We start from the raw sequence: 15,085 nt of genomic DNA, 5'->3' as shown, positions 1-15,085 counted from the left end.
ACGATGTGTGAAGCATGCATGCATATCCATGTCGTTCGTTTGCTCTTCATTTCACGAGGCCAGCTAGGATAGCATTTTACACTGTAGCTAGCTAGCTAGCAAGCCTTTGGCAAAGGCAGCAGCTGCAGAGAGGCTTTTGCAATGGACTCGCGTGCACACAGCGATCGGATCGTGGCGCACTTGCCCGTTGCGCGCTGTGTGTGCAAGTCCATTGCTCTCTGTGTGCGTGTGCTGAAATTATAGCGAGCTGCCTTTTGCAAAAGGCTAGCACTGTGCATACAAGCATGGTACAAGAGACACATGTTACTGGTAATCCTAAACAACAGTGAGTGTAATTACTGTACGCACCTTACGTCTCGCCGTATGATCCCTCTGCTACACTTGTTGATGTTTTTCTTATTTTTCGTAATGAACCTTCCAGCCTGACATGCGTCAATATGCGAGACACCCTCTGCTATGTATGACAGCAAAGATCGTACTGTACACTCATGAGTACGATATGCATGACACATGTACAAGTGTACCACGATTGAAAGGCGAAACAATAGCGAGTACTTAGACAAGTCTCGCATTTTGCGTCTTCCATATTTTGCCGATGTCCGATGAATACCGTTAAAAGAAAGTACAAAAGGAAACGAAAAATAGAGCAAATACATGCTGCATTCTAGGGACATTTTGAGCTGAAATAATATGTATGACACACGCAATATTTGCGTGCAAATTTTTTTTTTTTTTTTTTTTAGGTCCGAAAGTAGGGGTGCGTCTTATACACAGAACTTTACGGTACTTTTTCAGTAGCAATCTACAGCAAAACTGTGTGCCTTTTCAACACGTAATTACCACGGTTAGTGCTGGTAGTGTATGCATCTACTGACTGGCAGTGATTATCTAGGGAATTTTGGGGTCATGGGTCAAAGGTCAAGGTCAACTCCTCAAAATGTTACTACTTCCCTCATATCTATGCAATGCCTGCAGGATTTTTCTTGAAACTTGAGATATACATGAAGTACCCAATAGATATTCTGTGAGAAGTTTCTTGCCAAAAGGTCAAGTGCAAATGCTAAATTTCACTTCTTCCTCCATATCTCAAAAAAATTCAAAGTATCATCATGAAACTTATTACATACTTATGCATGTTCTACCTAACAGTGATTCTCTTTGGAACTTTAATGTCAAACATCAAGGGTCATCAAAGGCCAGGTTTAAATATTAATGTATTACCATTTGATACTGAAATTACACTTTTTCTCCATACCTTGTAAATTACTCGATGCATAAACTTATAAAAGGGTCAGAAGTCAGGTATAAATCCTCAAATCCCCAGATACGTGCACTCTGACTCCAATTAAACCTAGTACAAGGAAAGTGAACACTCAGCGTATTTGTGACAAACCTGTCATTTGAATATTTTTCCAATTATCCAGTAGTTGGATGGGAGTCCACTCCGCTGTATTTAGGCCCACAGTACACTCTTGCATGCATACAAGCGGTGTGCCTTGACGGGCAGTCTAGCTGCTTTTCCCCAACTCAAGCATCAAGTGACCGAGGTCAGTACTTGGTTGGGAGGCCTCGCTGTAAATGTGTTTATGGCCATTTAAGCCCTGTTCTCAGACTTATTCTCCATTTTTGTAGTTCTACTGTGTGTGAATGGTATTCTACTTCTTGTTTCTTCCTTACAGGCTTAGAAAAAAAAAAGAGGGGGTCTTCGGCAGGGAGGCCAGTTTGCTGACAAGATGATTCAAAACTGCTCCGAAGGCCACAAGTTTCTGCCCCTTTGGGACGACCATTCCCTGCGCTCCCAAATAAACCTAATTCTGTGTGCTCTCACTGGAATTATCTCCTGTGGAACAAACTGTGCAAAAATTTGGAGAGGGCAAGGCTTGCTGTGCCTAAGCAGAGCCTCCTGATTTACATTGGAAGTCAGGTTCAGTGTCTGATTCTATTTAGCCTTGCTGCCCAAGTCCTGCTAAAGGCTCCTCCTCAGGCTTTGGTGACAGTGAGCCCTTTGATCTCTGTGCATCCTCCTCTGAGTCAGATTCGGTGGGTCAACAAGGTTGGCTTGGCAGTCGGATGGAACCTCCCTCTTGAATCTCTGGAGCAAGCGCTTACAGTCGCAGGTGGCCATGCCCGCGGCTTCACGCGCCATCCACACAAGACCCCTGTTCAAGCCCCATCCCACCTCTAGTTCCGTTGGTCTCGAGGGTCCCCCTTCGGTCCACCTGTCCTCAGGCTCCCAGGAGCTTTGCCCTGCGACGGAAATCTTATATTCCGTACGCATGGAGGTTTCATCCCAACGACTGGAGCTCACACCTCAGCCAAGTCGGCCATCCGTGGCCCCGGGTCAATTGAGTAAGCGGCTTGCAGCTTTGAGTCAAGGCTTATCCCCTCATAGTTCTCATGCCTCCCGTTCTCAGGCCCGGGCTGGCAAGGATTAGGTGCCTTCTTAGGAGACACCCGCCTAGGAGGAGCCTGCGGCATGTCTCCAACCAAGTAGCCTTGCTCCAGCGGGCAGCTCAGATCATGGGATTTTCCTTCCCAGCCAATCTCCTGGCTCATAATGTCGAACACGCAAGAAGCAGTAGTGCTCCTCCCATGGATGTGATCAGGACTTCGGATGTCTCCCGTGATCGGGATGCGGCTCAGCCAGCCATAGGGATCATTCCATCCACCCATCCCCAGGCTCTTCCTGAAATTCTACAGCCCGTGGAAATAATTGGGAAAGTTTCAGAACCAGCCGCTATGCTTGTATTCCGGGGCCAGTCCTGGGCATATCACAAAATCCCCCTATTTGAAGACTTGGAGATAAGATGCTCCACACCCTACATACTCAATGTCAGTCCTGCCAATTCCAATATGAGGATATTGCAAAGTACTTGGCTCCAGAGTCCCCTTCCCCCAAAATGCTCCAAGTGGCCAAATGCAAACTCCAAGGTGATGTGCTCTGGTCCATGTCTTTTGTGAACATGGATCACAAATGTACCAAGGTAGCAGAGCTATCATGAACCTTGACGTGTCTGGCTGCCTACGGCAGTGTATTGGTTAGTCTTCTCACCAGGGCTGATGAGCTCCATGTCACACCAGAAAACAGACAAACACCACAAGGCAAAGACAAGCCATGGTGCTCTAGGCCATGGGGTTTGCCAGCAGAGGTGCAGAACTCATCACCTGTTCCATCCCACACGAGAGTCCCTATTTCTTTGTTGGGCAGGCGATTCGCATGTTTAATGAAAAATGCGCATACAGGAAATTGCCTGATAACACCTCCACTAGATTCCTACAAGCCAGTTCATTTCATTTTCATTTCATTTCATTTCATTTCTTTATTGTCCAAATTATGTTTAAAAACATGGCATGGAAATTTGATTTTGTCACACATTCATAAACACATATTGACAACAGATAAAAAGCAAATAATATTACATTACATATAAAACATCAAGTGAATACTCAAAAAATACAGGGAACCAAACATACATCACAACATTGACTAGCATCATGTGTTTAACGTGCAGAGGGGGAAAATAAATATATTTGTGTACATACACAGAAAACTATGGAAAAATCAATTGCCGCAAAAAGTTGTATAACCACAAATTCTAAAACACCTTACTTTACACAGACCACTCCAAATATCATAATCCATAAATTATAACACATATTGCACATATTCCTTACACCCCACCCCCCATACACACAGCTAAAATCTGCTTCGTTTCACTGAATCCCTGACACGCCCGATGTGCACAATCAGACAACTATTGCACATCAATCTTAATTCACTTAAAAGTTATTCTATTCAAATAATTACAAACCATAAAATTCTTGTGTTTTTGATAATGCACAAAATACCCCCCCCCCCTGCCGTCATACACCAAACCAGCTACAGCTCTCCCTTCACTTTATACAAAAATCAGCGGTTGTTATTACACATCCTGATAGCGTATGGAACAAAGGAGTCTGCATATCGATTTGTACAACATTTCAGAGACCGTAGTCTTCTGCCTGATCGTAGGAATTCAAAATAATCATGTAGCGGGTGATTCTCGTTTAACATAATACCATTTGCCATATTGGCGATCCGATCTGTACATTCCTTTGTAAGGTCGTAACTTTCCCCAGTGATTTTGCTAGCCTGTCTCACTATGGCTTCCATTCTCTTGAAGTCTTGTTTCCTGCAGACCCCGAACCAGATGACACAGTTAAACAATACAATACTTTCAACAAGTGATTTGTAGAAAAGATTGAGAATAGTTCTATCAATGTGTAGTGATCTCAGTTTTCTCAGAAAGTACATTATCAGTCTCTCGAAGCATTTCATGACAATCGAGGTAAGTGCCACTGGTCTGTAGTCGTTAAGCTGTGAAGTGCGATTTGTTTTCGGCACCGGAATCACGATCGCTGATTTCCAGCTGGCCGGAGACATACCTTCATTCAATGACATTTGGAAAAGTTCACAGTAGGGAGTTGCAAGCTGTTGGGCGCAGCATTTTAATAGTTTAGCATGTATCTTATCCGGGCCCACTGCTTTGTTCACTTTAACCCGTTTGAAAAGAGTCGCGACTGTTTGCTGGTCAACGCGAGGGGGTGTGACGCTAAGCTCTCGTAGCTCTGAACACATTGATGTGACTTCGGCAGAGAAATCCATGGTGTCGAAACGAGCATAGAATTTGTTAAGTTCATTCGCTGTAATAAGGGCACTGTTTGACACGAATGCAGAAGCCTGTTTCTTCTTCTGATTAGATCCTGTTAATGTATGTAAACATTTCCATGCTTCCCTCGTGTTATTTGATCGAAAACACTTTTGAAGTTTCACTTTGTATTTCATTTTCGAACTTGCGATTTCTTTCGTCACTTGTTTGCTTATTTCTTTCACTTTATCGAAATCTCTGTTTTGAAATGCGATTTTCTTTGCATGAAACAGCGCCTTCAGTTCTTTCGTCACCCATGGTTTATCATTTGGATAACATTTGACCGTCTTGTTGGAGACATGAAGCTCTTCACAAAAAAGAACGTAACTGCTGACAACATCAACTGCTTCCTCTAGATCATCAGCACTTCCTATAAGCATATCCCAGTCAGACAACTCAAAACAGGTTTGTAGCATTTCCATAGAATGCTCATTCCATACTTTAACTTGTTTTGGGGTTACTTTATCTGATTTCAATTTACTTTTATACTTAGACATCAAATGAACAGTGGAATGATCTGAGTTACCAATGGGGGAACGGATGTTAACTTTATAAGGATCTTTCACTGAGCAGTAGCATTTGTCAAGAACCCGATGTCCGCGAGTTGGAATCTGCACACACTGCACATAGTTGGGCAGTGCGTCCTCTAATGAGCAATGGTTGAAATCACCAAGTATAATCTTCGGTGAATCAGGTGACGCCGTTTCCATGGCATTCACGGTATCCATGATATCTCGAACAGCTGCATCCGCGTTAGCGTCGGGTGGTATGTAAACAAGAAATATGTCTACTTTGTTGAATTCTCTTGGCAGATAAAATGGTCGGAACGAAACACAGAGAAGTTCCAAATTTTGGTGACAGATCTCGTTATGTACTTTGTAATTGCGACACCATTTCTCATTCACATATATTGCAAGTCCCCCTCCTCTAGTTTTGTTCGTTTCTGCAAAATCTCTGTCACTTCGAATCATGTCGAAACCGTGAATGTCAAACGCCTCACTAGGTGTATCTGGGTTTAACCAAGTTTCCGTAAAGCATAAAATTCCAGAATTTCTGAATTCATTGTCATATCTCACTTTTCCACGAATTTCGTCAATCTTGTTTCCAATTGAACAAACGTTACTCATTGTTATAGTAGGCAGGGCAGGTTTGAACTTTCGTAGACGTACCTTTTGTCTTATTCCTCCCTTCTTACCTCTGCGGCGTATTTTCACTCTATCGTTTGTCTCACCATCCTCGCGTAGTGGCACCCATTCCGGCAAGCCGACCGGTTTGAGTTTCGAGGCCTCAGCTGTAGCTAGTTCGAATATGAAGTTGCGTTCATATGAAATGTTTGGGGTGTGGCTCTCCAGACATAAAAAACCCGGTGAAAGCAGAACACAGAAGGTTAAAATCCATATCCAGGGCATACTGAACGTTTGCACTAACATGATGACAAGGAACAGTTGACGAAAATTTCACAAGAAAAAGTAAAAATGGATAAATTGTAGACAAAAGCACAGGACTAAAAAATGTGTGACTTGGTCGCCACTGAGTTCAACTCATGCACGAGGTGTGGGCCATGGCAGGTTGACCAGCAGGCCTCCTCAACAGCAGGTATTCATTTCCACACCTGGGGCCGCCCTCTATCAATGGTCAGAGGTCATGCTCGTGCTCGTGCTCGTGCTCGGGCTTCAGGCCGCACCGAAGTGGGGATTCGCTCTTTCAGGAGTGCCCCGAAGAGCAGAAAGAATTTGATGCACTCCCCCGAACGTTGGGGGCAGGGGACACCATTGGATGTCATCTACAGGTCTTCTTTCCATTTTGGGCCTGCATCACCATGAGCAGCTCTTCCTCACTTGAAAGGATCAGCTCACTCCAGTTTCTAAGAACACTGTTCTGAGTTGCCTGGTGCGGGCCATTGAAGCTGCGGGCGTGGACGCGCTATCTGGCGATCGTCGGTCCCAGTCTCACAGCACCAGGGAGATCAGTGCTTCTTCGGCCCTGTTCGTGGGGGTCCCCCTGGAAGACATTCTTCGGGCTGTCTTCTAGACATCTGGCATCAACTTCATCTCGTTCTACCTCCTAGATGTACCCAGTTCAGTGTCAGATTTCTCCAGGTCTGCTCTGTTGGTGGCGGCTTCAGAGTCCAGCATTCCCTCCTAATGTTGAGTTTGCTCCACCCATTCTGTGTTGGTCTACCATGATTTACTGGAAGCAGACAGATTTTCTTTTACTGATGTAGATCAGGAGAATCAAAACTGATTCTCTTCTTTAAAAGAAGACTGTACTGACAATTTCTAATTGTCTTATGATTTTTATCTTCATTTTTTGATGCACACTACTGGAAAGAGAGGATTCTAAAACCCAAGATAAGCCTGCAGTGATTTTTAGAAAAAAATGAAAACGAGCAAGCCATGGAGAACGATCCACACAATTTGGCATATGTCACAGGTGCACAACTCCGACTTTAGCAAGACAAACTACACATGTCAATTTACTGATGAAATCTCACACAAAGTACTGCAAAAGCTGTTATTTAGTAAAATTGCAATATGGAGCTGAAATATACATGTTTAAAAATATTTATTAATTTTTTAAAGGAATCTCTTCAAAAGCTTTTTATTTAGATGAAATTTGTAGGGAAAATTCCAGATATGGAAAATGAAATTGGCATCGTTATCTGAACGTGCTGCCCATAGAAAACTGTGTGTAAGTAACGTTACACTAACTATACACTGAGTGATACATGGCTACACATCGACAGTTCAAACTATCTGATGTAGATGAGGGCTGAGTGATTCTTAAAATCTAAATCCAAATAGACTCTCTTCAATGACGCGCATTATTTACGCCTAGTGAGAAGAAAACGGCACCCAGTGCACATAGACTCTAGACTAGAACTAACCACTTGTTAGGACTAGGACTAGTAAGTAGTCAAGGAGTACGCGGCAGTCCTAGTTTTGATGAGTACACTCACTCGCGTCACCGTCGACAGCTGTATGTGCACAGCGCTAACAAGGCACATCGTAACGTTATACATACCCCCACTGCCAGGACTTGAAGAAAGTCCAGACAAAAGTCCAGACTCCAAGGTCTAGATTTAGACCCTTGCCCTGCAGGCACTGTTGTTCCTGTGCTGAATTTTGTAGGTAAAATATCTGGTTTATGGATTTCCGATGTTTTTTAGCCAAGATAAATCTCTTGATGGTCTTATTCACACCAAGGACTCAATCTAAAAATTAGTTTTAGCAGGACCCATATCTCGGAAGAGTGGCCTCACCACATAGATACTAACAGTGCTGCCGCTTCACGATCCCAGCGCTGGCCCTGTAGTGTAGGTATAGTGCTAGTGTACTTCCGTATCCATGTAGATGATAGTATAATCTCAAAATTCACCTTACCAAATTGCACCAAAATCACAGGAAATATTTTATGACTCATATCCAATTGCTCTCGTAAATTTGAACCAAACCGCTTGTTGGGAAGCGTAAGTGTAGATGTCGACTTTCATGTCGTTGCTGAAAAAAATCTGCTCTAAACATGAGTTATCGTGCTGTAGGCCCTACCTACCTGCGCATGCACATACTGAAATTAGCCATCTAATATCATGAGACAAATCTTTCAAGTAATCAGGCGCAAAAAATCAATGTACAAATTATTTGTGGCAAGTTGAATGAAATATATAGTTCCTTAATCACACAAATCGCCACAATCATTTCACTTTTGAGTTTTAGTTCCCGTGTAAGTTCCCCGTTTGCACACTATTAGTCGGCTAGCTTCAGTTCTAGATTGTGCAGGTCACGTTTGCCACGGTCTCTCGCAAAGAGTGAGTTTGTTTTGAGTGACGACTTGAAAGTCGGCGTCGATATTGATACTTCCCGATTACGTATTTTGTTTGAATATAAGTGAGTACTTTGAAATAAGCTGAGAGGTATATCCTGTAATTTTTGATGCAATTTAGTTCAGTGAAATTTGAGATATCTACATGGATAGGACAGTACAAAAGTGCTGCCTGCTAGCTAAATTAGACCTAAGCGTCGTCTGCTACTTGGTACGAATTAACGCACGTGTATGCGAGCGCTTGTGATCATTATGTTAGTTGTGCACCTGATACGTCGTGAAAGCAGAGCTACCAAGTCTCACGCATTCTGCGTGAGACTCAAGCATTTAGGGTCTGTCTCAAGATCTCACGCATGGCGCCCATTTTTCTCACGCATCTGGTGAAGTCTGCAATTTGGGCCAAAAATAAGGAGCATAGCTCAAAGGATTAGAGTGATAGTTGCAATTGAAGGTATATTTCCCTTTTGCCTTTCAAAATTAGTAAAAAATAGTCACTTAAGTATGCACCAGATCACTTCATTAAGAGCTAATAATTCAAAAAAGCTCCCTACCATGGGACGGGGACACCCTCCTCGTTCGCGTGCGCATGCGCTTGAGCGCCGAGACGCCGAGTCGTAAAAATCTCACTCATAAAAGTTTTTTGAACTTGGCATCTCTGTGAAAGTTAGGCTTGTCAGGTCATTAGCATAAATAGCACCAATAAAGGGTCATTTTGAATAAATTGCGAACTATATTGCAATGAAACCCCGCTTTTATTTGCACAGGTTGGTCTTTTGGAATTAGAAGAACAACATATTAAAAAATTAGATACCGGTACAGTCTCCTTTTAAGAGGCAAAAACCATGCGCCAACTTTAGTTCCCTGTCTTAGTAGAGGAAGGATGTGTGAGTGACATGCGTGGACTCGGGGGGGGGGGGGGGGGAGGGCTCGTGGTGGAGAGGGAGGGAATGCAAGGAAGTCTTTGTGTGGTTTGCGGCCCGCGCGGGACATAATTTATTGGAAGCAGATGAACATTTTTTAGAGTCAGTTCTCATTCTGCAGATTCGTGGCCATGTGCAGTGACATCTTAATTTTTCCTGAGTAGAAACACATCGGGTACCACGTAGTGGCTGATAATGCACGTGATGCGAGGTGCTCCGTTGTCCACCTATTGAGATGGTTGATGTGTGGTGATGCGAGGAAAGATTTTCAGTAGAAGCACACAGATAACAAAATATATGGTGTACCATGGTGCAAATTATTTGGACATTTTGCCCACACTATTCAATTGATCATCACACGCTTACTTTACATACACAACACTGGCTCATAGTGCATTATACATGTACTCAAGTACCAGTATGTACTATACAGTCTACACTTGTGCTGTGTACTTCTTATCTCATGTCTCGCATGCTGTTGGAATACACATGCTATATTAACATTTCCTGAACAATTTAAACATCACACTCGTCTGTTGTTGTTTGAGTGTGTCAGAGAATAATCAAGTGGACATTGGATCTGCTGATCTTCCGAAACATCTAACTATCAATACCTTCTCCTTTTCAAAGCAGCAGATCGAATGTGACTCCTGACTTGCTTTAACTCTATTCTCCCGTACGACTCTCCCTAGATATTGTTTCCCTCCTCAACTCTCCTCTTTATAGGCTCTTCTTTTGTGAAGCCATGATCCCTAAAAGGACTATGTACACATGGTGCTACCTCAAACCTTTTTCCCTCATTTACTTCACCATGCAAACCTGAAAGCAACACATGGATCAACTTGAATGGATTTAACTGAATGCTGATAAAATGCCTGAGCACATAAAGGGTTAAAGCAAACACATACACCCGACATCAAGGGTTGCCAAGCAGTCGCCACCAGGGCCCCATTTTCAATTCAATTCAATTCAATATGGTTTATTGTGCAAGTATAAAAAAAAATAAATAGCAATCCAGCAGCTCGAAGGCTGATACGGTTGCTTTACATTAGAATCATTAAAAAAAAATGAAATGACATTGATAGGATAAGCATGCGTGAAATATGTAAAAAAAAAAAGAAGACATAATACACATCAGACCGGGGCATCAGAAAATGGGATAGGTGAGGGTATTGCACAACAGGTAAAGAGATACAGTATGTAGTGTACTTGTATAGAGAATAACAAATATGGCAAGATGGAGACGAGCGGGCAAGGAAGTAAAATGTTGAAATGGGTGAAAAATTTCAATGCACCGAAGCATGAGAACTACAAATAAAGATTGTGATATCGACGAAACATCAAGCGGAAATACATATTAGTTATCATACAAAATCCGTAAATTATTTTCAAAAAAGGATAGAAAAGGGAAATATATTCAAATAGTGGAAAAAAGGCGACGAAATTTTGATATAAAATTGAAAAAAAAAACCTAAAAATTATTGCCGGTTGACATATCAAAATTTCAATACCATTCAGGACGTAAGATGTGTTTCCCATGGTTAATGAACGGGGAAAATAACCGATTGAGGTGGCATAAAATATGACAGATGACATCACAGACGCATACAGAATCATACCATAAAACAACAAAGAGTAAAATAAACCAACAAACACTTCATATTATATCATATCACACATACAAATTTCTTCCCTTGACCACGTTGACTTTAAAAACATCCAACTATTTCAGTCCTTCAAAACCTCACTATTTAAACATTGTTATTTATACAACCATCTTTTTAAATTATACATAAAACAACTCAAAATCTAAAAAACCCTACACATTAACCTTCTCAAGGTCATCCACAGACGGCGCCACCAACCCCAACACACAAAAAATACATATCAAATACATTAAAATCATAATTTCCCTCTGCAATTTCATATTATATATGTGTTTCACATATCACTGTCATAGTTTGCTATACATATCAGATAAAACAACTCGAACTCCAGATGATCTCTTCCTCGGACTTTCCCTATGGGGGCGCTATTCATTTCAAATCACACAAAAATAAAAAAATAAAAGATGCATTAGAGCCATGATATCTGACAAACACCACAGGCAAAACTCCCATAACAATTCAAATTGATACATGACAAAAATATTTTTAAATCATTTCTTCATATAGTTATATCTATCATCTAATACCTGTGTTTTGTTTTTGTTTTTGATGAAAAAAAAAGAAGAAGCGATGAAAAAAAAAACCCGAGTCATTCACAAACAAAACTACTTCACACTGTCCAGCAGCAAAATTATTACAGCCAAAAAGCCCAGATTCATCTAAAACCATTATACGTGAACTGAAACCGGGGGAGGGAAAGAAAACATCTCGGTCATTCTATTAAGAAAAAACCCACAGAAAAAGGGCAGCTCGGTCAGTCCATATATCAAAAACGAATGAGGGCCAAGCGAGTATTAACACCAGTGAGCAACAGCGTAGTGAATTAAAAATTGTAGCACAGTATACCTGAAGAACGCTTCGTGTATTGCTTATAATTAGCACTTCATGACCAACATACTCGGTACACTCTTTATACACATTGCTTGGGGTATCATGAATATACAGTAATCAAGCATAAACATAAAAACCGAGCAGACAGCGATCACGTAATATAACAAATCAGAGTAAACATCATTAGCTTCTGTTGTAATTGCCAGAAGTATGAGATATGGAATTGTATTGATATCCAACAGTATGAGACTCATTCAAATTCAACATTACAGATTGGAGTTAAGTAATGCAGCAAGATGAGGTATAGATGACTGTTTATACCTCTGAGTTCTACAGAAAGGTAAGTTCAAGTGTTCAGCGTTTCTCAGAGGCAAGTTGTAGCGAGAGACAGATCTACGAGTGGGTGGGAGCATGTTGCGGTGCCGCTCAGACTTAAGAAGGGCAGCGCCGAAGCGAAATATTAATTCCTGCCTCCTGTCCTTCAAGGTAGGAATGTCAAAGTGATTCAACTGTTGGCTGTAGGAAGTGGTGTTTGGGTACGTAATACACCGGAGGGAGCGTTTTTTGTACCCTTTCGATAGCTTCGCTCTGGGCTGCAGTTATGCTAGATCCCCACACAGGCACCCCGAATTCTAGCAATGGCCTTATGTACATTTTGTAGATGAGGACGAGGTCGGAGACACAGACACCATTCCTTCGCAAGGTGCAGAGTATGTACAGGCGTCTAGAAGCACGCGAGACCATTTGGCTGACCTGGTCATCCCACTTGAGATCGGAACGGATGGTGATACCCAGCAGGGTCAGTGATGACACTTTCTCCAAGGAGACATTTCCGATGGTTATGTTAAGCGGGTGCGGGGCACTCCTAAGGAAGGAGACCTGTAGAACTTTACATTTCTCCGGTTTGGGTGTGACGTCATTGGCTTGACACCACTCGCTGAGCGAATCCACATGTGTCTGCAAGGAGCTCTGTTGTGACTTGTGGAGTACTTCGACCAAACTGAGATCGTCTACATACTTCCAACGCAGGTCAGTAGTAAGGGCAGCATCATTTACAAGAACAAGGAATAGGATCGGGCCGAGCTTTGTTCCCTGTGGTACTCCACATGTTATGTCGAGGGGTCCGGAACTCTGCCCTAGGTAGCGTACGGTTTGAGTTCTAGCCGGTCAAGAAACTGCATACAGTGGGTATGATGGAGACATTGGCGCCTAAATGGATGAGTTTTTTCGATGACCTTCGTATGGTTGACGAGGTCAAAGGCCTTCTTGAAATCCACGGTACAAATGTTGGCATAATAACCCTGTTTGTCGAGATTTCGATGAATTGTGTCAAGCATAGATGACGAGGTAGTGGTTGATGGAGCTTCCTCTCATATTCCCGTATTGTGAGGGATCGATGTTTGGTTTGAGATCAGCTGTCAACCACTCCGCAATGAAGCTTTCAAACACCCTTGCCAGAACGGACCGTGACAGATATCGGACGGAGTTGATCATATGTAGTTGCTTTGGGAGTTTTCGGCACAGCACACACAGAGGCATTCTTCCATCTCCTAGGAAAGTGTCCCTTATCCAAGCACACATTGAATATTGTCGTAAGTGGACCAGATATCTCCAGGCAAACTCTTTCAGGAGACGCGTAGGTACATCTCTGGGATGTGATGCCTTCGATGCGATGAAGATGTTTCAGGCGTTTGTACACGTCATACTGCTTGATCTTAGGAGTAGGAGTTGGTGCTGGGAGGTACGACGTGAGAGCCTGAGGGTCTAACGGGGGCAACTGCATGCAGACGTCTGTGAAGTAGGTGTTCAAATCGTCCGCCATTTCACGAGGTGTCATGTCATTTGCCAGTCGGAGTGATTGGGGCTTATCTCCTATTAGATCCTTAATCTGTCGATGCCATTTACCCGGTTCAGTTGTCTTTAAATGTTCGACTTTACTTTGATAGTGCTTTTTCTTGGTTTGTCGGATGGTGCGCTGGATTTTGTTTCGTAACTGGTGAAACAGAGTAGTGTTGCCACAGTCATGTGCGGAGTTTCGATCTGATATCATCCGACGGATCGAGTCATTGAACCAAGGTTTATCAGCAGATTTCACCTTGACATTGATTTCCACAAAGCATCGCTTATACTCTTGTAATAGTGTACCATGCAGATACTCTACCATGTCGTCAGGGTCAGGAATATGTTGTAGTTCATGCCACTGAAACTGAGTGATCCAACGACCAAATTCCCTCACGAAGAATCGCGAAATGGTCTCACGAGCGTGTCTTCGCCCTTTCCGGTTTGATCATGTTGATTGCTCGAACTTTCACAACACGATGGTCACTCGTTGCAATCGGAGAATGAGTACTGGGTTCCACGTATCGTTCTGCGACATTGGTCAACACTTTGTCTAAAACTGCGTTGTCTGCGAGAGGAACATGCACTGTTTGACAGAGCCGAGTATTTAGTTCGATAACATCAGTTTTCAGGTCATTGAAGTCACCGAGGACAAAAATTGCTGCATCGTCTATAGAATTGATAATGTCGACAGTTTGGATGATGTGCTCAGTGATTGCCTGATGGTGAGGAGACCGAGGTGGTGCGTAGACAACACACACATACATTGCTTAGCAGATGAACAATGCCCGACGATGTAACTCTGATCCATAATATCTCAAGATGCTGGGGAACAAGTTCAGTGAACACAAGGTTTGAATTGAGTGTATCACTTACATAGATTGCTACACCGCCGCCAGTCTGTCCGTGACGGTCCTTACGATGAAGTGTGAATGCAGACAGGTTGAAGCACGCCGATGGTTTGTCAGGAGAAAACCATGTCTCTGTTACTGCGATTACTTGGACGTCGTCGTGCAGAGTTGATATCGTTGCTTCAAAGTCGTCAAATTTATTACACAGTGATCTAGCATTCAGGAGCAAAAGCGAAGGCCAGGCACTCCGTGTGACATTCGGTCTGTATGAGGACTCGACGTCAATGTAGCGTAAAGTCCTTGTTCTTTTAGTTAGTGATGGTCCTTGCGGGCGTTCATGCTGGACAACTGAAATCCGGCGCCGCGTTTTTCTACCTGCTCGACGCCCTCTTTGACGAGATATACCAAGACTGCGTATGCTGTTGAATACATCTTGGGGTATCCGGGCGTTGCTGGCAGAGACCTTG

General features: G+C 42.8%; 1 protein-coding gene across 2 annotated transcripts in view; it reads left to right on the top strand.

Moving 5' to 3' along the window:
* The window catches only part of LOC139715381 (uncharacterized), a 359,010-nt gene that overhangs the window by 331,740 nt on the left and 12,185 nt on the right, over nucleotides 1-15,085 (top strand). The window lies entirely within an intron of this gene.

The sequence above is a fragment of the Diadema antillarum genome, unplaced genomic scaffold (genome assembly GCF_040938485.1).
Source record: "Diadema antillarum isolate AM-2024a unplaced genomic scaffold, OU_Dant_1.0 scf00000047, whole genome shotgun sequence".
In the NCBI taxonomy this organism is placed as follows: domain Eukaryota; kingdom Metazoa; phylum Echinodermata; class Echinoidea; order Diadematoida; family Diadematidae; genus Diadema; species Diadema antillarum.
The sequence above is the reverse complement of the archived record's forward strand: the minus strand, read 5'-3'. Positions and strand labels throughout refer to the sequence as shown.